Genomic DNA, 26,601 nt, shown 5'->3' with positions numbered 1-26,601 from the left:
TACATCTATACAGATGTACCAACCAAATGGATACAAAACAATGGTTGCTCTAAGCAGTCAAATGAAAAAGACAGTGAGAGCATAACATAAAGTCTCTGGACACTATAGCATTTCTTGGAAATCTTTCTCACTCTGCTTCTAGATAATTTGTTTTCTATTCTTGCAATGTCTATTTCTACAGTAGGGACATTAGATTGAACATTGCATTGCAGTGCATACTAAAACTTTACCACCTGAGCATTACAATAAAGAAATAGGGTTAAGCAGGACTGAGAGCAAAGTAAATGAATACAGCAACGAAACCTCGGTCTCCAGTTCAACAGCTGGATACAGAGGCTTGCATAAAGAATGCATAATTTATTTTTGTTCAGAAGATGAACTAGGAAAAATGCATGTCAGGCCAATCCCATATCATATTTTTTCCTACAGTATCTTAACTTAAATGAAGATTAAAAATGTAGCTTAAATTATTGTAAGAAAGAAAGAACATACTCCTCTATTAAGTCTACCAAGTCTCAGGTATAGCAGGATGGAGCATTTTCATTTTATCCTGAGAAAGAACCATTTCACAGAAGACATTGGGAAGTTTCATAAAACAAGTTACAAAGCCTGACAAGAAGTTGGTAGATGAGAAGCTGGACATGAGCCAGCAGTGTGCGCTTCCATCCCGGAAGGCCAACTCTGTTCTTGGCTGCACTAAAAGAGGAGTGGCCAGCAAGTTGAGGGAGGTGATTGTCCCCCTCTACTCGGCTCTTGTGAGGCCCCATCTGGAGTACTGTGTCCAAGCCTGGGGCCCCCAGCACAAGAAGGATGTGGAACTCTGAGAATGGGTCCAGAGAAGGGCCACTAAGATGATCAGAAGACTGGAACACTTCTGTGAGGAAAGGTTGAGGGAACTGGGGTTGTTTAGCTTGGAGAAGAGAAGGCTCTGGGGAGACCTCATTGTGGCCTTCCAGTACTTGAAGGGAGCATATAAACAGGAAGGGGAACAGCTGTTTATGAGGGTGAATAGTGATAGGACAAGGGGAAATGGCTTTAAAATAAGATGGGGGAAGTTTAGCTTAGATATTAGAAGGAAGTTTTTCACTCTGAGGGTGGTGACACACTGGAACAGGTTGCCCAAGGAGGCTGTGGATGCCCCATCCCTGGAGGTATTCAGGGCCAGGCTGGATGTGGCTCTGGGCAGCCTGGTCTGGTGGTTGGTGACCTTGCACATAGCAGGGAGGTTGAAACTCGATGATCATTATGGTCCTTTTCAACCCAGGCCATTGTATGGTTCTATGAAAGCTGATGTAACTTTGTACTCATGGGTATTCAGAAGCACAAAAAGGCAACTTGTAAAGTTGTTATCTGAGGTCAGCTATGGCCTTCAAGTACATAAGTGATACTAAATGGTAACTGCGTGCTTTTAATGGATTTTATTTAAACGTATAAGCAATAAAATGCAAATGTTAATATGTATAAATAAACATATTTATTATAATACCACTGTTCATTAAAATGTAACAAAAAGATTAATCTATAGATTAATCAGGGCTCATACTCTATCAGTGTACTCTCTGGTTCAGATCAGAGGTTAACACAGCTCACAAATGAGGAAAACATGAAGAAGGGGGAAGGCTAACATCTGCAGATTCCATTTCACACTAAGATTAAAGGTGCAACTACAGCACTGTGCCCTGTAGTTCACAGTACTCAGGGATGAATAACCATGGCAATATTCACTCAGTTTCAGCAAGACAATCAGTAGAAGTGCCCAAGGAGCCAACACCATTCCTTTTTCCAGTTTAAGGATATAAAGCTACCCAGCAGTTATACATTATAACCTTTTCCTTGCATGTCCCTGCAATCAGAAACCACCAGCTGTTTTTCTAACAAAAGATTCTTCAGCCTAATTCAATGAGAGACTGATTTTGTGTGTGTATGTGAACTGTTGAGTCATAGCCTGAACCACTGATTGATCACCTGGCGAAAGGACCCAGTCAGCCCTTGGAGCACAGGTGAAGGCAATTCAGCTGTGTGATCAGAAGGGGTTGAGCTTGGCTGCACCTCTCCTAGGCCTCATTTGAGGCCTGACTGCTGATATGCCTGGGCAAAGATCTCTTTCTGGACATTGCTCCTTTGTGGAGTTTTCACCTGCAAGCCTATATCCTCAGATATGGGTGAGCGCTCTTCTTGTTTGTCTCTTTTGCCATTCTGATCTTTCCAACTGTAACAGTGCAAGCATATGCTTCCACAAATAATAAATTATATTAAAGTATCTTTTCACTAAAAGAGAGTAAATATAAATAGATTGTGTTTGTTTTGCTGTTCTTTGCTGTACAATTTGATTAACGAGTACTTTTTTTTCTCCAATCAGGTTTGACAAACTTGAAGCCTTCCTTAAGGGCTGCAGATTACTCAGTTTAATCCCATAAATTATTCACAGTTTACACCTCTTCTTCTTCCAGGCATCCTCTTCAGAAGGTTTATAATTTTCAGTCTCGACACTGACACATGCAGAATGAGAACTGCCTGCCTTCAGCATGCACTTTGCTCTGCTCCAGTGAATATTTTTAAAGTTTAAAGCTCAGTTAGATCAACTTGAGAATTTTGGAAATCAGTGCTGAACTGCTCTTCTTATGGCAGCAATCATTAAGTTTGTTCATGTACAGTATAAGTATGTTCCAGGATTATTTACTCAGAAACACTTTGCCACACTGGACGGGAATAATCATGGAGAGAAGTAACACAACACTGTTGTCTTGCTTTCAGAAAGTTAGTTCTTACATTCTTTCAGAGAGATGTAAAGCAATGTTTGTGAGGGAAATCTTGTTCTCAAAATTGAGGGGCAATAAATAGCTGCAGCAAAGGTAGGTCTGATGGAGACACAAGAAGAACTGGATGTGATAGAGTCCTGATGACCACATATTCATCAAGAGAGATGTATATCTGTGCTGCTGCCTTCATCATCTCTCATTCCCCACTCCATATCTGTCGTGGTTTTATGATTTTTGTTTATCAGTATTCCACATCACAACATCATGCAGTGTACTGGGAGTTAAACTGCAAATGCTTTATTTCCGGGTACCTGTCCGGAAGAGAAGAAGAACTATGGTCCCCAAGAGCCTTTTCAAGTACTGTTATCATTCCTGCTCAAGGGAACAGATATAAGGGCGCAGGTCATCTGACTCAGCCCTCTTCTCGTCTTGCCATGTTCCCTGACAGATTGGCTCGCTACTGCTGTGCCCAACTGCACGCAAGGCTTCAGTATTAGCATAAGGGCTTTGGCTCCCAGGCAATCTTTCTCTCAATTATTTTTGATTTATATTGTATTATAGTGTGTTATCTTACACTCTGATACTATATTTAGTAAATTAGTTTGTTTCTCCTCAGATCGTTGCCGCTGTTTTTAATTATTTTGGGGTCCTCTGTTTCCCTTTCTGGAGGCGTGGATTTTGTGAAATCCCTCCGCCCCACTAGTCACGGAACCGGGCCGGACCAGCCCTTAAACCGTTGACAATATCCTTATATCCTCAGTGTGGTTCAGTTAACACTTGATATTGGAAATGTACTTGATAAAAAAAAATGATGTCTGTTTAAAAAATGCATCTTAAATACATTTCTCTTACTGACAAGTACTTTGTTGTTCTCCATACTGCTTAAAACATCATGATCTTTACAGAAAGGACATGGGAGATTAGCAGAACAGCTGTAACTTTTCCCTTATGGTTTCTAACCTAAGATTTAAGATCTTATTGGAATAAAGTTTCTTCTTGGATCTGCGTGCTTTATTTCCTCATTTAAAGAAAGAGTAAAAGGGTAAAGAAGGATCTCTAGTCTGTTCTGGTCCTGAAAGACAGCAAGTATTTCCCAATACTTCTCTATTTTCTCCCTGAAGTATGCTCATGATACTGATCAAAGTTTTTGAAAGGTCCATTAGGAATGGAGCAGGTGACTGCAAGTAAGGAAAATACTTTTTTTAAGTTCCTTTGCAAATTATGAAGAAAGCATACTTCTCGTGCTCACAGACCTCTATTTCCCTCTTCAAGCTTTTTCCTTTATCCCTCAAGCCCATCTGTCTTCTCTCTCCCTGGTTTTCTATTTTATTAGTACTGTTCCCTGATCACCAAATCATGATTTTCTTCCTTCCCTGCATTACTCGCCACTCAGCATCAGCCTTATCCCATTTCTGCCCAATGTATGAAGTCCAGCTTTCTTTCTTAACGATCCTTCAGTCCAGCCCTGCCTTTCCCCAGAGTTTTGCCACCACACACCAGCCATCCCTCCGCTTTCACTTCCCAAGTTTTCCACCCAATCCCTGCTGCATAATTCACCATTTCCCATGATTATTATTATTTTTTTTTTTTAGTATCCTTCAGCACATAGATTATCATGAAATAGGCTCTGTAACCCATTCGAATATTTTGTCCCTAAATGCCCTTATTTGTCTTCTCTTACATTGCTCAAGTGCACAAAGGAAGGAAAGACAAGAACTCTGGGAGCTCAGTCCTTGTATTCAGCAGTGAAGGACAGGGCCAGCTACAAAAGCTCTGAAGTAAGAACAGCTACTATAGCAGAATCTTTCACACAAATAACTATCTCATTCACACAAACTCTACAAAGTGACAGATTAGCTTTTCTGGAGGGACGTCATCTCTGTTACTTTTGTTTTGAAGGAAAAAACACATTGGAATAGTAAAAGAAGTATGTCTGACACAGAGGTAGCCATTTTCTTGATATTTTTCACAAGCCCCTGTTAAATTTTATTTATTTTTTTTCCCCAAGGAATTCAAGAAATAGAAAGGTTTCCAAAAATACATTTAAACAATTTATTTTTTGAATCAGTATTTGTGTCTGAATTGTCTCATTGGAACCTGGGAAGTTCCAATGGTCATTCAAATTAAGATAATTCAGACACCAGGTTTGGAAATGATCACCATAAATAGCAAAAAAGAAAATTGTCACTTATATCTACAATGTCTGTGAACAGTAGACAAAAGGCTCAAATATAATAAATTCACTTTTAATGGGACTAATCAGTTGCTTTCCCAGGCTGGACAAGAATGATCAACATCTCGGAACCAATTATCATTAACAGATTTCCACGCTGTCACATAACTGATATTTTCAGTCATTTAAAAAGCCTTAGCCAAATGTTAACTTATGTGTTAGGCTCTTGCTGCCTTGAATAGACATTTACCACTCAGACCTCATGGAGAGACAAGGAGGTTTTTCACACATTATAATCACTTGGTAAAAGCACATAGTCTTCTGCTTGGGTGCACCTAAGCATAAAAATTTTCACTTATTCAAGCAGAAAGATTCTACCTCTATGAGATCAAATGTACTGTTAAATCTTGATCAGAAAGTACTAAGCATTGAGTAAATTGAGTGTGATGGCTCTTGGAGGGCACTATTCCTCATTTTGTCCAGCAGACCATACCACAATATCCCTTTCATGTGGTGAAGCTGTTCATGACTGCAAGGAAAAATCTGTACTGCAGTGCATCATTAAGTCAAATTAACCCAATCATCCACCTGTTAAGTGAACAAAATGAAGAAAAACCTCATTCTCAGCAAGTTCCTTTGCATAGAATCAGCAGGGAATGGCTACATCATGCCAAGAGTTCCTTAATCTCATTAGTTAACTCTCATTTCTTTTACAGCCAGTAATGTACTTTGCTTCTAATGTTTCAGCAGATTCATTATGGTCAAACAGTAATTTCTTGTCAAAATTAATTGTAACAGGAAAAATTATACTTCCTTTGAATGTTTGTGTCTGTTTTCATGGGAAGTGGGATGTGTTTCTTTATTAAAAAAGAGAAAAAAGAGAGAGAAAGAGAGACTTGTTGCTTTCAGTGTACTTGTGTTAGGACTCCAGCCTGCTTGAGCTTTCTCCTGAAACTACTGTTTTATATATTTTTAACCTCCTTTTCACAACTAGTGACAGTATTCACCTGGAACTTACGTCATCACAGACTGAAGACTAACTTCATAGAACCATAGAATGGCCTGGGTTGAAAAGGACCATAATGACCATTGAGTTTCAACCCCCCTCCTATGTGCAGGGTCACCAACCACCAGACCAGGCTGCCCAGAGCCACATCCAGCCTGGCCCTGAATGTCTCCAGGGATGGGGCATTCACAGCCTCCTTGGGCAACCTGTTCCAGTGTGTCACCACCCTCTGTGTGAAAAACTTCTTCCTAATATCCTCCCTAAACCTTCCCTGTCCCAGTTTAAAACCATTCCCCCTTGTCCTGTCACTGTTCACCCTCATAAACAGCCGTTCCCCTTCTTGTTTATATGCTCCCTTCAAGTACTGGAAGGCCTGGAAGGCCACAATGAGGTCTCCCAGGAGCCCTCTCTTCTCCAAACTAAACAAGCCATGAACACAAAAGAACTAACATGACATTCTTTTTCTTGTGAAACTGCATAGCAACTGAAAATCAAAGAAAAGCATGTGAAATCGCATCATGACCCTTATTAGAAAATGAATTACCCTGTATGAAAATGGAAGCATAGCGCTGCTTGAAGCATCCCATTTATAAGTTCTGCATTTTTGCTTATCTGTTTTATTTATTGTTAATATGTGTTATTATTCATATAAGCTTACTACCTTTCTTCTTTTGGTAATTTAATGTATCAATAAAATGCAGTTTTCTCATCTGATGGAAAAGTTTTTTGTTTTTTTTTTAAAGCAATGTCTCATTTAAGAGCTGAGGAGGTAGGAGAAGTCATGATATATTGACTGATGCAGAAAAAGTTATAACCTATTTTCCTATTACTGCTTACACTAAATTAAGTCACCAAACTAAATTAAATGCTATGTGGATTTACATAAATAAGTGAGGCTTCTTGTTCATAACAGCAAAGTGGACAATCTTTTTAAAATACAAATTGGAAAAGTAAAAGGAAATTGGGAATTCATGCACTTGATATGACTTCCATTGCATCTGGCAGGTGAAGATTGTACATAGAAAATTGGAAAAGCAGTGGAAGAAATGTGTTTATCTTGCTTATTACAAAAAAGAATGAAGAGAAAGGCTTTTGGATGAACAAAAATGTAGAAACATAGAGGATTATAGCAGAATATCAAATCATTTCTTACAAGACTATTTCTTGTGATCCTATTATTAAGACTTGGTTTTGGTTCTGTGAGCACATGTACACCTATCAATAACAGTATTAGTAAAATATGGTGAGAAAAACAGTAATATAAACTATGTACTAAGGTTCCTATTTCAAATTACTTCCCTCACCCTGGTCAGGATTTTCTAACTGTTATTCATATAATAAATTTTGAATTTAAAATGTGGAACAACGCAAGCATACAGAAAATCCTGATACTGTGTAGTTTATAACTATTGAGGACATAATGGTAAAAAACTATAATTAGCACAGCTAACAGAAAGAGAAGAAATGTGTGAACAATAAACATTTTATTGCTCGACTCCCTGACATACAAAAAGCCTTCAGTCTAACTGTCAGAGAGTATAAAACCATTGATATAATAAAGTAGGAAAAGAAATTTAAATGTAAGAAATAATTAATGCAAGAGTCTACTTCTTTAAGGGAAACACCAGAGTGCTAAAAATCCTATATATTTCCAACTTTTATAATTGTAGTAGGTAACAGATGTAAGCTTGCCTTTTACGGATTCACAGTCCTCAGGATGCGCATTAAATTTACAGTGGGAAAGGCTTTTGTGATCAATGCTGAGGAAGTACAAGATCTACTGACAAAGAAGCAAGGTTCTTGGCCCAAGGTGAACTGCTGTTCAGTAGTACAAAAAGAGGGACAAGAACAACACAAAATCATCATCCTTAATTGGCTGGCAGTCATCAGGCAGAAAAAAACCCAACAAAATACTATTAATCCCTGAAAACAAAACAAAACAACCAAACAACCAAACAAAAAGCTACCCCCCCCCCCCCCCCCCCCCCCAAATAGCATCTGCTTTGAAAGTAGCACAATAGTAGCATTTGATACAACTGAGGCCATCACCTATAGGCCTGACCCTGACCCTTCTGCAGAGAAAGAATGTACAGGGAAAGCATTATGGGGGCTGTGAAAACCTGTTTCAAGCAATGCCATAACTCTCATACAATATAAATGATCTCTTTTATCCTCAAGATATGTGTTATGGACCAGTGAGGTATGTGAGCCTCCAAGGACCCTGTGATGTTAGCTACAGACAAACACCATGCATACTTGTCTACTTGTCCTCTATTGAACACGCTGCAAGGCTGCTTGGGAACCACATTTAGATGTCTCATCTGAATGAAATTGGCATTCAAGGCCAGGCTGGATGAGGTTTTGAGCAACCTGGTCTAGTGGGAGGTGTCCCTGCCTATACCAGGGGGATAGAACTAGATGATCTTAAAGGTCCCTCCCAACCCAAACTGTTCCATGATCCGACTCAAACTGAAACCCCACAAACAATATTTTGTCTGCATCATTTTTTTTTTTCCCAAAAGCCAAAAGGTTCATCTTCTCCCTCTGCTATTGTACGTATTTACCTAAGTACTGAGAGACAACATAGGTTGATTTCTAAAATCAAAAACACTTAAAGACTCTTCCATATAAAAACAAGCCATCCATCTCTAAGTTTTCCTAATGATCAAATAAAGCTCCTGACGTGATACTCCAGTCCTTTTCAGCAGAACATCAAAATGAGGGATATCCTGAGAAAAAAAATGCTCTTTGAAGAAAGTGATTCCTTTACAGCAATCCCCACTAGACATTCAGTCCCCATTTACTCATTTGAAACACCAGGATCCTTGCAAGCTGCCTCTGAATCTCAAGCAGGCAATGCTCTCAAATATCTAAATACAAACTGGGAAGAAGATTTCATGCAATATAATTAGATGGAGAGCAGAAAAAAAAATCTTGCACGCATCAGTCTTGTCATACTTGATTGGTACTAGCAAAAAATAATAATATGAATGATAGAAGTACTATCAGACAGCAAATACATTAGTTCCTCTTCTGGATATCTCAGGTTACTTTGAACCTCCCTCCCTTTACTTCTTTGACCCTCCCTCCCTTTACTTCTTTGACCCTGACCTCTGTGATATTATTTGAAGTTCTCCAGAGTTAGATGTGATGCACGCTTCGAAATGTTAAACCGAGGATAAGCTTAAAAGCTTTAAGCTCAAAGAAGAAGAAAAGAAAAAGAAAAAGAAAAAGAAAAAGAAAAAGAAAAAGAAAAAGAAAAAGAAAAAGAAAAAGAAAAAGAAAAAGAAAAAGAAAAAGAAAAAGAAAAAGAAACACACACACACAAAAAAACAAACTCTCTCTAAAGTGAAATACCAAAACTTTAATAGGAGTTGGATCATTCAGGAAAGCTGACAGCTCTACCAGCGGGGGAAAAAAAAAAAAAAAATACTGAAATGCTTTAATTTTCACAATTTTCCCTAAACATATTCTCTTTCTTGTTCATCCATCCTTCTGTCTCTAGACACTAAAAGCTATAAGGAAGCAAAATGACTTTATTATCCAAGCTATTTCTCTTCCATCCAGATGTGGAAAAGGGAAAAGAAGAGATCTTTCTGTTCATTACTCAAGTAATACCATGAGCTGCTGAGACGCTATGTGTTTTTATACCATGTTAGAATCTAAACAGATTCTAACTATTTGAATCACCCTCCTGATGAGTAACAAGAACTGTGTTCTATAAAATTCGTACTACTGTAGGTGAGGATGTTAATCATAACATGATATACGTTTAGAAAATTATACCATTTCAGCTGATAATTAGGATAGAAGCTGGCAGCTAGGGCCCAGTATGAGGCTGAGTAATGCTGTATAATGCTGGATAACGCTTAATTCTGGCAAGCAAAGGACACAAAGATCTGTAGCTCAGACGAAGCCAGGCTTGCAAACGGCCATATATATGCTATCCACTCCAAAAGGTCAATGTGAGGTAGAGCTACTTCAAACGCGACAAGGAGACACAGGAAATATTCAGGCAGAAAACATGTACGTATGTGTGTATCTGTGCACCTGAAATATGGAGCTGTGCTTTGAAGTTAATTATGTAATGTCCTGAAATATACACCTAACAAAAAGATTTGTGAGACTGCCATAAGCCTTCAGCTCTAACAAAGACAGGCAGGAGACATTTCCTACTCTGCTCCTGATTTTCTGTATCTTTTCAAAACCTTTTATTCCCAGCTTCACAATCACCTCAGCTGTGGAATGGATGCCACCAAAAAATAAAAATAAAAATAAAAATTTAGAATAGCTTAAACATCCGCTTAGGTTGGATAGAACTTATTGAAAATATCTGTAACATTGAATATTGAAAATTCCATGCTTGTGATGGTTCATTCAACTAAAATACAGACTCAAAGTACAGGATCACCATGAAAATAAGAAGACAATATTTCATAAAACCTGAAAAAACATAGCATTCTGCTCGCATCAGTAAAAGCAATGAAAATCATAGTGGATTATATAGACAATTCAATGAAAAGGGGAGACAATCTTAAAAATTTCATTTTAATAATTTTACTCCTATGAGTAATTTTTGCAACTGTCTTCTTTTTAAAAAAGGCGCAGTCTCTTTTGTCATGCAAATGTGAATGCAAGTGTGAAAAAAAATTAAACTACAGGTTACACAAAGAAGAAAGAAACATATCAAAGTTGCTCTGAAAAGCCAGCTTCTCCCCTGGGAAATTAACCTTGCAAATGTATTCCCTTTCTTTTTTTCTATTCTTTTTTTTTCTTTTCTTTCTTTTCCAGGTGCTGGTGGGAAATCAGGGAAGGTATTCAAATGTAGGTTAATTTAAAAATATATGTCTGATTGGATACTGTGTTTATTATGAGCTTCTGCTGCCTATAATACAAAGGCTCAATAAAGACAATGAGCTGACGGGATAAACTCTTCTGATAGAAGCCTTTTCTTTCCATAGAGAGCCAAGATTATTAATTTAGGATAAAGACCTCGTACAACCAATTCCATCTAGTAGCTGAGCTAAGAGAAATCTTTGTTTTCAAACACTCCTCATAAGTGATGAATAAACAAACACGCATGCACACAAATAATTGCCAACTTGCTGTGGACATATATTGAGCATCCAATATTTGAATCTATATAATCTGAAAACTCGCTACTCAATAATTCTGGCACCAAGTTATTACAAGCACTGGTGACTATACAAAAAGATTACTTGCTTTCTTCATTAAGAATATCTGGTACTCAAACAGTATAAGAGACAGGGATGCAGGCTATCAACAATTCCAATTTAAATCATCCTGAAGGAAGTGAGAGCACATGAAACAATTCAGAGAAGGCACATTTTTCTCTTTCAGACACTTAAGTTGTGATCACAGTCTGTACCTCCCGTCTTGCTGGAATCCAATCTGGGAATGAAAGGTGTGTGTGCAAGTACTTTAGTTTCTTCCACAGCAGCAGGAGTTTGCTGGAGCACTGTCAAATTCTTACCTGTGAGATCAGTTCTCACAAATTGGGTGTACCTGGTCTGTGTGGTGACCACACCTGGAATTTTCTTCTGTCAAATATACAAAGTCTTTTACCACCTGTTCTGGTGAGTGACCAAGTACAGCACTTACACTGGTGCCCTCAGCATCCTGTCAGAGCTTGAGTTAATACATTTACAAGGCAGTGGGTTTACTCAATGTATTACCATAGTCGTTATACAGCAGAGGGTGGCAGAGGTGACATTCAACATACTGAAAGCATTTCCAAAGCAAAAGTCCCCAACATTCTCTATTAAAGTAAAGAATGAGAGCACCAGCTTACTCAACAGCAGCTGTTCTTCCTTTCTACCATGTATTCCAACAACCATCTCCATCTAAGAAACAGCTTTTCTATCCATCCAAACCAGAAGACCCTAGAATCAACTTTGTCAATTGACTTTCCTTTCAGGAAGGATCAGCCTTCTGCACTTGAGACATTTGAACTCATTGCCATACCCAGGCAGAGCTGAGTTGAGCAGGAAAAGGAAGCGGTGGCAGTCACTAGTTATTTCATGGAACCACAGAATCATTAAGATTGGAAAAGACCTCTAAGATCATCTTGTTCAACTGTTAACTCATTACCACCATGCCCTCCAAATCATATCCCTCAGTGCCACATCTACATGGTTCCTGAACACCTTCCACCATCTGGGCACCCTGGGCAGCCTGTTCCAATACCACTCTTTCTGAGATGAGATTTTTCCTAATATCCAACCTGAACCTTTCCTGGTGCAACTTAAGGTCATTATCTCTTGTTCTATCACTGTTACCTGGGAGAAGAGGCCAACTCCCACCTCTCTACAACTTCCTTTCATGCAGTTGTAGAATGATAAGGGCTGAGCCTCCTCTTCTCCAGACTGAACAATCCCAGTTCCCTCAGTTGCTTCTCATGAAAATTGTGTTGCAGACCCCTCACTAGCTTTGTTGCCCTTCTCTGGACATGCTCCAGGGCCTCAATATTTTCCTTGTAGTGAGGGGCCCAAAACTAAACACAGTACTCAATGTGTGGCCTCACCAGTGCCGAGTACAGAAGGACAATCACATCCCTGGTCCTACTGGCTGCACTATTTCTGATTCAAGCCAGGATACTGTTGGCATTCTTAGCCACCTGAGCACAATACCGGCTCATATTCAGTGCTCATTTCATTAGATAATTCCCTATGGCATGATGATCTGCAGCAGAGAGGATGCTAGCTCTGCCAGAGACTTCTTGTCACAGCCACCACTGACGTCCTCCTTGGTGCTGGAAGAGATGCAGCCCTCAGCACCCTTCCACTATTTTTACTCAAGTAACAGACTGCATTAAAATATCCATTCAGTTCCCAAATCTCTCCATTTCTGCCAAAACACATAAGTCAGGCTGGTGTAATCAAAAGTCGTCTTCTGAGACTGTACACTTTATTTCCAGTACTAAATAGACTGAATTTATTTCTTTTAATTATATTTATATTATTAGCTTTTATATTAGAAGATGTCTAAACTGATTTACCCCGAGAATGGAATTATGAAAGTGATATTTATAACTTTACTTCTGTTTTCATCAACCTTTATTACTCTGACATGCTCTATATATTAATGTTCTTTAAACATTTGTTTTCATGATGTTTATTCCTGCAGCAAGTTGTTTTTCTATTAATGTCCTTGTCTGTTTATGCAGTTATGAGATTTGCTTAATGTGCTGTTTGCTTGGGTACGAGAGTAGGTTAATGGAGGAGAAATATCTTCGCTTTCCATTCAGGAAAAGGTGTTACTATGCAGTGTTTTTCCTCCTGAGCAGTATCTGTGATATTTCCCTACCAATTTAGATTCTCTGATCTTCAGTTCTGCAGTAGATTTTAAGTAAAATTAACTAGAGAACCCTAGGAAAAAAACCAATACACTACTTGAATATACAATTAACATTTTTTCCATATAATTGCCATTAGTACTTGCAAAATTGCCATTCTTTCTTCCACAAAATCCATTGTTTACCTCTCCTAAGTGTAATAAAACTGGTTCATAGGGATTGTATGTATTCAGCCATACTATATGAGATCTAGAAAAATATGAATGTAAATACAAGTGCCACATGTCTTAAATGCTGATTTTTGAGCAGCCATTCCTCCCAGATCTTTTTTACAAAGTAGTCGTCACTGCAGCTTCCATATAGCTTCTGCCAGCAGAACTTGCAAAATTGCTTAGGTATCTGAGTTTAAGTGAGTATTTTCTTTCTTCTTATTATTCTATACGTAGAGTTTATGGTGTATTCTTCTATACATCTATACATGATTATATCTGTACATTTTTATATATAGATAGAAGTACATAATTATCCAAACATGTATACATATGTGTTTGCTTACAGAAGACAAAATACAGTACTATTAGGCATAAAACTCAAACACTATGGTGAAGATTTAAGAAAAGTGCAGGGGCACTGAAGATAACAGTATTTGTTGAAAAGCAAGTACTTTAGTGGCTGTTACATGCATAGAGGCCTATGATGTATATCTATATATAATATAGATATATTAAATTATATAATATATAATATATATATTATATATCTATATATATATAATGTATAAAGGTAGGACTGAGAATGTGAACATAGAATTACAGTCACTGCCTCCTTTCTTTCTCTTAAGGGTTTATGAGTTACTATTGTTATCTTTTTTATTACATTATTTATGGCCTTCTGGCAGTCCTGTAGCATATGCTAATCTACACCTGAATTCCTTCCATTTAACATTACTTTTATTTTGATCATTACGTTAAAAGGTTATAATTACCTATTACAGATAATACAATTCCTAGAATCCTAGATGCTTAGAAAACATCATAAATTAACAAGAGACAAAAAATCATGGGTTTTATATCTCGCTTTTGGGCTTTAAAATTAAAAAAAGAAATAGTAGCATATACATAGTGCACTCATCTCTATGCAGATGAATAGCTTGTGTTTTAATAGGTAGTTTACATAAAAATTACTTGGTGTCTGGGAACACTAAAGATATTCTAGAGGGAAGACAGTCAGGCTTACTTTAATATATTGGTTTAGTACACTCCAGCAGCACTTTTACAGCGCGTGTTCAAGTAGGGAGGAAAGATTGGGTAATTCTTAATTGTTCAGACCTAGTTTTAATGTAAACTGACTGTGCTCATCCGTGCTTCATGACGCTAAGGCCTCTTACTATGGCAGAACTATGTGCAATAATTACTACTTCTGGCAGAGCTGGAGGAGTAGAGCAATATACTAGATACAATTCAATGACCTTGAGGTTACACTGTCTGTATTCTCATATATAAAACTATAAATGCCAGGAGGAATAAGTGCTCTTCTTGAAAAAGAAATGACTGCTGCCAACAGTGTATCTCAGTAACAAGTACAGCTGAACTGGCAAAGTTCAGACTGTGCTTGCAAAAGTAGACAGGGAAAAGCAGCAATCTGTACTATCATACAAATGATTGTAAGTGTACGCTGTTTGCCTCAGTATAGAGTGGAAATATTTACTCAGTGCATCAGCAGTAAGGACAATCCTCAAACAAGACTTTTGGTGGCAGTTCTCAGATTAAGGACTGCACAAGCATGTTGCCTTGGAAACCCTCTGGTGTACCTCATGAGCAAACAGATTAAAACAATGAAACCAAGTCCCAGATGGAGAACAACGTACAATGCTTGCTGCAGTACATTAGTGGTCTTACTGGTTAGTGGCCAGCATAATGTCGGGACCACTATTTTAGTATAAATGCTCCTCAGGAAAAATACTTGTCATCTTTCTTACTTTCCATGTTTTCAGTGCATCTCCTTGCAGATGTCATCATTTATGAAGGCATTCAAGAATATGCTAGATTTAACAAGGCTAACTCAAAACTGAGGCCTGCCTAAAAGTGCATGTATGAAAGATGGCCTATACAGTGAGAAATAATATCTTCCCTTATATATTTTCTAACTTACAGCTTAACAAACAATATTTATATTGCCTTTTCTGAGACTGTCAGATTCATCCCAGTTTGCAATTGAAGTGACCCAAGACATTAAATGTTTGGATTTGTTCCTCTGGAGAGAAACATGTGAGCACCAGCTGTAGACTAAATATTTGCCATACAGGAGCTAGCAAAATAACCATTTACACATACATTCCCAAATTTTGTCCTCCATTCACAAACAATTCATAAGGTAGATGAGGGCACTAAAGGTGCAGAAAAAAAAATATATCTGTTTGGATTTCTTCCTAATTTCTCATCAGAGTCTCAAAATGAATGTGTACAGTAAAGACTTACAAAGACAGATGCTAGTGATTCACATAAAGCTCACTATAAAACCTGCTTAAGGGAGATGAAAACAGCATAGGAATTTGGGTTTTGCATTCAATCTTTTTTTTTGTTCCTTTAAATGAGTACTTTAATGTTCACTGAATAAGCTCTCTAGCAGTTGAACTAAAGAAACAGTAGAATAGATTTTCTTGAAAAAATTCATCTTAATGTATAAAAATAGAATATTGTAATGCAAATGTTGATACTTTATTTCAGGTAGAAATAATAAATTAAGGTACAATTGTAATCCAGCTGTGAGTATCTGCTGAATGTTTGTGGTATACTCTTTAGTACCTTGGTATCATTCACCAACTTAAAGGAATAAAAAAAAAGGCTACAATTTTGGCAACTTTACTTCAAGAATTTGAGTCATGAATTATAAGCAGTCCAGCTGCTTCTCCTTTTTAGTATTTCACTGGAACTAGAAATGAAGACAATTTTAACTGATACAATTGACCTTATCTGTAAGACAGATAAGAAAACTACATACTACATTTTTGCAGCTTAGAGGATTTATATTATTATCATTACGTACAGATTATTAAATCCTGGCAGATGGATCACTTCTCTGAGAGACTGCCACCTTCAGTACTGTTAGGTACCAAATATCTGATTCGCAAGGTCTGGTTACTTACTGGTCAGCTGCAGTACCTTGTCACCCAAAATGGACAGCATTTGATATTTTAGAAAATTAAAGATACACAAATACACCTGTCTCATTGCTTCACAGAGCACATGCTTGAAATTCCTAGGGCTTACATACGAATAGGTGATCACGCATGGATGGCTACTTCAGTTTATAAAGATAATATGTGATCTTAAGAAAGACATCTAAGGATATCTTTCCAGCTTGATTTGGAACTTGTATTAAACAACAACAACAAAAGTAAAAGATGAATGTTTCCTGAAAGAAGAGAATCCCATAGCAGTAGGAAGTTCCCACATCACAGGCACCATATTTGCTTCCAGAGGATGAAAGTGCAAATACCATCACAAATTGAGAAAAGAAAAGCATAACAGAGGAATTCACATCCCAAAGTGAATTATGAGGAGGGGTTGACTGAACACAGCCATGGACATATGCAGAAGCTGCAGCTTCCATTATGCAACTATCTGCCTAATTGAGAGAGCATCCAGCCTACATCAGGTGAATTGATGCATTTTACAGCTACTTATCCCAGTAAAAAAAAAAAAAATAGTTTGACAATTTGTAAGGAATAAGGTGCTATTAATGTAAGTTTGAAATCTGCTAATGGTGTGAAATTTGTTTTAGAAGCATAAGGAAAGACAGAATTGTTGCCAGGCTACCTATTTCAAATATTGGAAGTAACAAAGCAGACGTGAGTCTTTTATTGGGAGATTTCTTTAAGCAAATAAGCACTTGGAGCTGCTTGCTTTGTTTCTTTTTTTGGTTTAAATCAAAACATAGTGTGAAGACTCTTCTTGAGTTCAACAATATGCTCATGGAACAGAAATAAAACATCAATTTATTGGACTGAAAAGCCCCCCACATTATTAAGGCATACACTGTTTCTCAAAACCGTAGCTTTGTACTGAGCTGCTATGAGATCTGCTGTTCTGTGTTGGCCAAAAAGAGATACAGTTATAAGAAAAGCCAATTTACAGAAGACAGTGAGTTATTCTCATTTCTATTTGAATTTACCTCTGAATATCCCTGCAAGGCTAAAGAGATGTAAAGTATCATAAAGAAAGCAAGCATCTGAAGAACTACATATTGCTACAAACTACTGCATATTATACAAGCATTGCTTTATCTAACCTCAAGCTCCATAAAACAGTAATTGTTTTTCTTTAAGAGCATGCTGGTAAAAAACATGTCTTTCACTCATTTCCTCAGTTTTAAGGAGCTGTCAAAAGAAACGCCTGAAAAGGTGACATTCCTTTATTTTCTCATGCCTTCAGCTATTGAGTTCTATCCACACGGTTCAACTCATTGTCCATACTCTGGGAACATCAAGGAGGCAGCAACAGGAAAAATATCATTTTACATAAGATGCCAAATCTGCATTTCCTTTAAATAGCATTCCTGTTTACCTTCCAAAATCATAATGAATAAAAGAGGTGCTAATTGATGGAAAGATGAATATAACACGAAAAGAGGAGTATTTCAGAAAAATAAAAAGACAATTATACTAGAGTGACCTGGCTTGGCTTCTCAGCTTGATTTTTTGGGGTGATGGCTACTAATGAATCTGTCAACCTAAAGAGGCAAAATTTTTAGATGAAAACTCTTAAAGAAGTTGGTAGGAGATTAAGATCATGCTCATTCAAGAGCTTAAAGTAGTCAGTTTTCACTTCTTTGCAAAATTAACTGAAAACTCAATTCTCTAGCTTTGATAATTTTGAATGCACAAGACCACAATATACCAATTCATCTGCAAATACAAGAGCAATCAAAATTCTAATCAAGAGATTGGAGACTGGTAAAGAAGCAATAAAAATTTAGGTTTAATAAACCATGAATCATTGACATAAGTTTGGATATGAAAATTAGACATTTCTAATATTAAAAAATATGAATACTACTCTAATTCTGTTACCAAAAAGAATACTACAAGTTAATCTTTATACAGTTCAGAGGATGAGGGACAAAGTCGGTGCTTCATTAACTACTCACAGAGATTTTGCTACTTTTACCTTGATTTCTGTCTCACTGTAAAAAATAAAAAGGTTGTTTTTCTGAGTTAATACTCAAATGAAGGCATTGACAAGCAATTCTACAATTCAAGGATTAAGCAGCACAGCTTGCCAATGGTCTTCTAATGTCTCTCCCTAGAAGCATGCACACCTAAGTTAATGACCCTATTATTCCATTACTACCAACCGGAAACTTCCTCTACTGCAGCTTCAGTAGTCTCACTGGCATTGATCATCTGTTCATCTGAAACACCTGTACTGGATCAGCTTGGCCAGCAGCTCTCCTAATAGACTTGCAGCAAAGGCATCTGTACCTGGGTGGTTTCATATGGACTTCAGGGATGACAGGAATGTTTGTATACATTTAAGTTTAGTGCTGAGTTACAGACCATTGGAGCTTTGAGCTATCTGTAGTGTAAACAATGACTGGTCTATGTCCTTTCCCTGATATGATTTTTTGTCATTGTTTCATGTAGACAGACCTCTGCTGCCAAGGCAAAATTAAACACCACCCATCACCTCCCAGAAGCCTTGGAATCAAGCACTCATAACACACCTTCTAGAGAACTAGAATCTCTTCCCTACTTTTTCTTCCAGAAATCTGTTAAAAATGAACTCCCCTATAATCATCTACCATGACTTTATCAGGTCTTGTAACGTTGATCTCGATAACATGCTAAGCTACCACTGAAGCAAAATAACAATTACTTAAGTACCATACTTTGCTCCAAATGCAAGAGTTTAGTCTTTCTTATTGTGCAGGACATTTTGAAAATACACTAAAGATCTAAAGCATATGAAGGCAAAAAAAAAAATCATTTTTTATTTTGAAATCTCATTATATTTCTGGCCTTGATTCATTATTTTTGATCATCTGGGTTAATATCACCTGACCTTACAAATAATACTGAGACAGCAGTGAACTCAATTATTTTGAAAGATTTGCAAAAAATATTTCAAATAAGTTACTAGTCTTTAAAAATGCCTGAGTCCTTCACAATACAAAATGACAGCAGAACTGCCAGACTCCACTTCAAGGATGGATATATTTACAGCGATTTCACATTTCACAACCACAGGGTGGAACTACTCAAGAATTATCTGACAAAATGATTCAGACAAAAGCTATTACTTCTAGAAATGTATTCATTTGAGTGACACAGTTTTCTATAAAGAACTGTTACCGTTTTCTGACCTTTTGCATCATAATGGTTATGTTGTGTGAGCTTTCGAAATTTCTGCCTACTGGGCAGCACCTCTACACAATGTGGAATGATCCCTAGATGAAGGAACCCGAGTATTTCAAATTTTTGAGCAATTTTAAAAAGCTTTAGGGTGAGATAAACCAGGCCTTTGAAACTCACAGAAGCCCAGAAGGGTCCTGGGTATCCCATGAGGAGCCAGGAATATCATGACTTTTGTGTTGTCTGTTATCAGTGGATTGCTATGACTTCTCCATATTTCCCAGAAAGCACCCACCTTCCTGGGATTAGCATCTCCCTGAACCAGGACTATTGGGGAATCTGCAGTATTCACTGTACCCAGTCCTGGGATACAGTACTTTTGGAAAAACACAGAAAACATAAACCTGAAAACTCTTTTCAAATATGTTTTATTTTCAGAATGTCTTTTTGGTATGTTCTCATTTCTGTTCTGAAACAAAAGCAAAATACCCACATTTCTTCTTGTGTGAAATCTCCAATTCCAATAGCTCATTTTCAATAGCACTTCTCAGGTTCTGCACCATTCCACTCAAGAGCCACTGCAGAAATAGGCAATATTTTTATATACTCAATATGAGATGTGGTACCAATTTTGACTTAGTTCATTAGAATCATAGAATCCTTATAGTTGGAAGGGACCTTTTAAGGTCATCTAATGTAACTCCCCTGCAATGAACAGAGACATCTACAGCCAGATCAGGCTGCCCATGGCCTGATCCAGCCTTACCCTGAAAGTCTCCAGGGATGGGGCATCAACCACATCTCTGGGCAACCTGTGCCAGTGCCTCACCACCTTCACTGTAAAAGACTTCCTCCTTATATCTAACCTAAATCTACCTTCTTTGAGCTTGAAGCCATTTCTGCTTGTTCTATCACCACAGACCTTGCTAAAGAGTCTGTCCCCTTCGTTTCTGTAGCTGAATGTTGAATGGCTGCAATCAGGTCACCTCAGAGCTTTCTCTTCTGCAGGCTGAACAGCCCCAGCTCTCTCAGCCTGTCCTCATAGGAGAGGTGTTCCATCCCTTGCATCATTTGTGTGGCCTTCCTCTGGATGAGGTCCAACAGGTCTATGTCTCTGCTGTACTGAGGACTCCACATCTGGACGCAGTACTCCAGGTGAGGCTTCGCCAGCAAAGAGTAGAGGGGAAGGATCACCTCCTTCGACCTGCTGGCTGCACTTCATTTGATACAGCCCAGGATATGGTTGGTTTTCTGGGCTGTGAGGGCACATTGCTGGCTCATGTCCAGCTTGCCATCCACCAGTATCCCCAGGTCTTTTTCGGCACGGCTGTGCTCTATCCTTTCATCCCTCAGCTTGTACTGGTAGTGGATGTTGCCCTTACCCAGGTGCAAGATCCTGCACTTGGATTTGTTGATCCTCATGAGGTTCACCTAGGTTGACTGCTCAAGCCTGTCTAGGTCCCTCTGGATGGCATCCCGTCCCTCTGGTGTGTTGACTGCACCCTACAGCTTGGTGTCATCTGCAAACTTGCTGAGGGTGCACTCGACCCCACTGTCAATATAATTGATGAAGATATTAAAGAGTATCAGTCCCAGCACTGACCCCTGAGGGACACCACTCATCACTGATCTCCATCCATACATTGAGCCATTGACCACCACTCTCTGGACTCGATCCTGCAGTCAGTTCTTTGTCTGTTGAACAGTCCACCCATCAAGTCCTTATCTTTCCAATTTAGAGAGAAAGATGTTGTGGGGTACTGTGTCAAAGACCTTACTGAAGTCCAGATCACAGAATCACAAAATCACAGAATTGTAGGGGCTGAAAGGGACCTCTAGAGATCATCAAGTCCAGTCCTCTGCAAAGTAGCCCCCCTACAGCAGGCAACACTAGTAGGTTTCCATGCAGGTCTTGAATATCTCCAGAGGAGAACCCACAGCCTCCCTGGGCAGCCTGTTCCAGTGCTCCGTCACCCTTACTGTGAAGAAGTTCCTTCGCATACTGATGTGGAACTTCCTACGCTCCAGTTTATGGTTATTTCCCCTTGTCCTGTTCCCACAGACTGCTGAAAAGAGGTTGGCCATGTCTCTTTGACTCTCACACTTAAGATACCTATAAACATGAATCAGAACCCCTCTGAGTCTTTTTTTTCTCAAGGCTGAACAGACCCAGTTTGCTCAGCCTCTCCTCATAGCAGAGACACTCCAGGCCCTTTATCATCTTTGTGGCCCACTGCTGGACTCTCTCCAGGAGATCCCTGGCTTTTTTGTACCAGGGAGCACAGAACTGAATACAGTACTCCAGGTGAGGCTTGACCAGGGCACATTAGAGAGGGAGGATCACCTCCCTTGACCTGCTGGCTGTGCTCCTTTTAATGCATCCCAGGATTCCCTTGGCCATCTTGACCACCAGGGCACACTGCTGGCTCATGGCCAACCAGTCATCCAACAAGATTCCTAGGTCCTTCTACATAGATCTCCTCTCCAGCAGGTCATGCCCCAACCTGTACTGATACTTGTGGTTATTCCTGCCCAGGTGCATGACTCTACTCTTGCTTTTGTTAAACCTCATCTGGTTTATTGAGTGATGACATCAGTGGCTCTTCCCTTATCTATCAATGCAGTGACACCATCATAAAAGGTCACTAGGTTGGTCAAGAAGGATTTGCCCTTGGTGAAGTCATGCTGGTTCCCCCTTATCACCTCCCAGTCTTCTATGTGCCTTAGCACAGCTTCCAGGAGGATCTGCTCCATGATCTTTCCCAGCACAGAGGTGAAACTGACAGGTCAGTAATTCCCAGGGTAATCTTTTTTACCTTTCTTAAAGATGGGTGTGATGTTGCCTTTTTTCCAATCACCTTGGACTACACTGATTGCCAAGACTTTTCAAATATCATTGAGGGTGGCTTGGCAACTATATCAGCCAATTCCCTCAGGACTCTGAGATGCATCTCATGGGGACCCAGAGACTTGTAGATGTTCAGGTTCCTGAAGTGGTCATGAACTGGGAGAGCCCAATCCCCTCCTACCAAACCAAACATTTGAGGGCTGTGTGGCAAGCAGTTATCAGTGAAGACCAAGGCAAAAATAGGTTAAGTACCTCAGCCTTCACCTTGTCAATTGTTACCAGCTTATCTGTATCATTCACTAGGGGGGGCACTTTTCCTTTTCTGGTTGAGGTACATGTGTAAGACTTCCTTGTTCTTGGCACCCGTTGCCAAGTTTAGTTCAGTATGGGCCTTGGGTTTTCTGACACAGCCTAGCAGCTTCCTTATATTCTTCCCACAGTACCTGTCCCTTTTTCCACTGCCTATGTTTTTCCTACTTGCTCTCCAGTTTGACCAGTAGGTCCCAGTTCAGCCATGCCTCTCTTTCCTGACTTGCTATACGTAGGCATACAGAGCTCTTGTGCGCGGAAAAAAGCTTCCTTAAAGATCTGCTAGTTCTGCCCTGCACCCTTACTCATGAGGACAATTTCCCAGCCTTTAAAACGACACCGTGACAATGAGACCGACCAACCGGTTGGTGCTATCCCTCTCACTGGTTCCTCTGGCTGCCTGCAATGGGGGTCGTCAGCAAGGAGAAGCACCTGACCATGCTCAGTCGTGCACAGAGTGTCTCAGGCTTCACCCTGAGTCATTTAACAAGGTCAGAGTGGTGCTACTGAGAAGGGAAGAAACATTTGGTGTATATAAACAGCACCGTTAATCAAGAGACAGACTTTCCCTGGCTCTTGTCCAGATGCACAGGGCTATAAAAAGCTTATGAGGGGTTTTGCTTTATTATGCACCCTCTGGGCAAAGACAAGATTTGGGGAATGCAACAACTGCTTCTTCTATCAACCCCTGAAGTGAAAATTTCCCCAGAGGCATCCTGGAAATGAAAACCACAATTCCATCATCAGCCCAGACTCATGCTGGAGTTTTGGCCAGCTGAAAGGAGCAGGCATGTTCTTATCTCTTATGGGCAGAATCACTGAGAATTAATGCCTACAAACACACACTTCCTTATGTACGGTTTAGTTATGAAATGCTTTGAAGATGTGTAACTAATCATCAAAACAGTCAGGACCTCATTTCTTCCCCATTCCCTTAAAAAAAATCAATAGAATAGAATTGTGCTCTGAAACTAATTGTCTCATTAAATGCCAGTGTAAATATCCATGCTTTTCCCATTTCAAAAGTAATTCCAAATCAATTCTAGCATCAACAATAATACCCACATACACAGCGCTCCAAGCAGATACAGCTCATAGTGTATCTGCTAATTTTGCTACAACTTCCATAATAATAATTCATCTAATCACTGGCTGAGCAGAGGTGAGCCTATTATAAAATTAAACATTGACAAACTAAAGGGATGCAGAAAACAAACCACTTTATCTGATGGTCATTAATGTTACAACTTTGCTATTTTTATTCAAGAGCTCATTTAAGAAATGCTCAGGACAATTCTGAACGATAAGACAGTACTAATTGAAATTTTACAAGCTGCATAAGTGGACATGGGAATGCCCAAAATAAAGACTTGTCATGAATTTTCCGAATTCTATCTGAAAATCTGTACTCCTATAACTTCCGCAAAAATACCTCTCGGCTAGTTGAGGAATTCTGTAAGGAGTTCGGGATCTGACAGAAAGCTATTTTTATGACAGAGTTACTTAGTGTGGCTTCAATTTTGCAATGCAAGAGTAAAGATTGTTATGTTTTTATTATTATTATTATTTCTTTGTCTGTGGCTCAGAAAACAGGTTTCTGGTTCCCTTGATAATGAATTCTACTGCCAACAGTCACTTCCCATTCTTTGACGAAGGAGTCTGCAGAATGAGATTCTTTACCAGCCCCATCTGACAAAATGCATGTAAGAAAGAATGACACAAAGTTCCCATTTTCAAGTGAACTACAGAAATAGAACAGCTGCCAAAGAGATCTTTAAATCACTAAACATGCACATACATGTATACACAAACAAAGCAGTTCAGAGAAATTCTTACAGCACACTGTGACATAATCTTCTCTATCATCAACACCTACTATTGTTTATTCACAGATTTTCAAGATAGAGATGAAAGGATTGCTCTTATGACATTATCTCTAGACGATTAAATTTAAGGTAGCAAAACAGTGATAAAAGTAAATCTTTGAGAAATGCTGCAGTTTTTAATTCATGATGTTATATCATTCTGAGAAATCAGGTCTCTTTCTGAATGCTAAGTCTGTCTACTTAGGAGTCAAACATCCATTCCTGTGCATGTAAATTATACCTACACGACAGAGTTCCAGTGGATAGCTTTATTGTTATTATTAACTGCACTGGAACTGTCTGATCTTTTCATTGTAACTTGGTAGTTACTGTATTAAGTACAACTTTCAAAATTTGATTGCCAAGAGCTAATGCTCTAGTGCAGTAATTTTCTAGATAAAAGAAGATGTTGTCAGTCAATGTAAACTACATAGGACCTCATTACTGAGTACAGGCATTCCAATTAATCTTAAATACACCCAGTGCCAAGAGAGTAATTAGCAACGATAAATTGCTGTGATTTTAAAAATAACAATCGCTCCTACAAATCTCATTACTGATTCATAAGCCCCCAAAATATGAAAGTTACTTGCTGTATTATTTGCTGGTGCTGTTTTTAAAGACACTAGTTCTGATTTTTACTGGTAAAAAAACTAATTTACAGTATCAGTCATTTCATCAAACTCCTTCATGGAAGTCCAAAGAAAACATGTGAATTTTGGTGAAGTCAAGCACTCATAAGTTATTAAGGACAAAGACCTACAATTGCTTATACAAACTCTTTGGGCATTCACACTTTGATAAAACCTTTAAGCCATAGACATGTGGTTTTAGTTCCCTTAGGAATTTATAGTATTTCCTTAATTACTGACTTGCTTTTTATATCTGTTATTTAGTGCACAATCCTAAATCTTAGTTGCAATCTACTTACTTGTACTGGATATTGCTTTGTAGGCAACACCCTCCTTGGGCAATGAAAAACTTCTATGGAAGTGAAGAGGTTTTACTTTGTAAAGGAGCAAAGGCAGCTCCGAGTGATTAAGACCAACACTCCTTGTGGTATCTGACATTCCCTACTTTTAAAAATATCAGCAAAAATTAATATTTCATCTGTACAGGAGAAATCCTGAATTAACCTCCTCTGTGAGTGTTTAGCATTTCTGCTACTCTTCTTCTAACCAGCAAATTTGAATGCAAGGAATGTGCAGCTAATGGTTATTATGATGCTCATATTGGGAAATAACTCATGCTATACTGTCAGCTAAGGGGTTAAGAGAGACACCTCATCTATGTGGGTGCAGCTAATGGATTATCCAGTGACAGGAAAGGGGCTGCAAGGGAGGTGGAAAGATATGGTTGCCAAAGAGACAGACATTACCTGGAAGGAGCCCGTCACTTACGGACCGACAGAGATGTTAAAGAGCAGTGAGATGAAGGGTAGGTGTACTATCACAACCCCCCACCTCCCAGACCATCTACATAGCCCTGTGTTGAGCCACCACAAAGCTTACTGAGGCAGCAGAAGACTACAGTAAAATGGTAATTCTCTGACTGACAACGCAAGCTGAGGTATATAAACCGCAGAACTGGTCAATGGTAAAGGAGGTGCAGAGTAGCAGCTGAGAGGAGCTGGGCAGCACTGGGGCACTTGGTGGCCAAAATCAGTAGTAAGAAGTGGTGCTGGGGAATGCCTTTGCTTAGGTGGAGGGTTTTTTGTTACTGTTTGATTTTGTTTTTGACAAATTGTAGTTACTAGGGTCAAAGGTTATGATCATTTGTTTCATGCTATTTTAAGGCAAAGATGCAAGCAATCTGTCATAGTCTGACTCACAAGCGGCTCTTGGCATTCAGTTGTCACCTTACTAAGTCATGCTTGTTTGCAAAAGCAAGGTCTGATGCCACATTCATACTGATCTCTTTTGAGTAGAAACACTTCAGTACTTGGGCTAAGAAGAGCTTTTACATAATACCTGG

General features: G+C 38.8%; 1 protein-coding gene across 3 annotated transcripts in view; it reads right to left on the bottom strand.

The window, feature by feature from the left end:
• The window catches only part of NKAIN3 (Na+/K+ transporting ATPase interacting 3), a 381,587-nt gene that overhangs the window by 101,035 nt on the left and 253,951 nt on the right, over positions 1–26,601 (bottom strand). The window lies entirely within an intron of this gene.

Source organism: Gallus gallus, chromosome 2 (assembly GCF_016699485.2).
Source record: "Gallus gallus isolate bGalGal1 chromosome 2, bGalGal1.mat.broiler.GRCg7b, whole genome shotgun sequence".
In the NCBI taxonomy this organism is placed as follows: domain Eukaryota; kingdom Metazoa; phylum Chordata; class Aves; order Galliformes; family Phasianidae; genus Gallus; species Gallus gallus.
The sequence above is the reverse complement of the archived record's forward strand: the minus strand, read 5'-3'. Positions and strand labels throughout refer to the sequence as shown.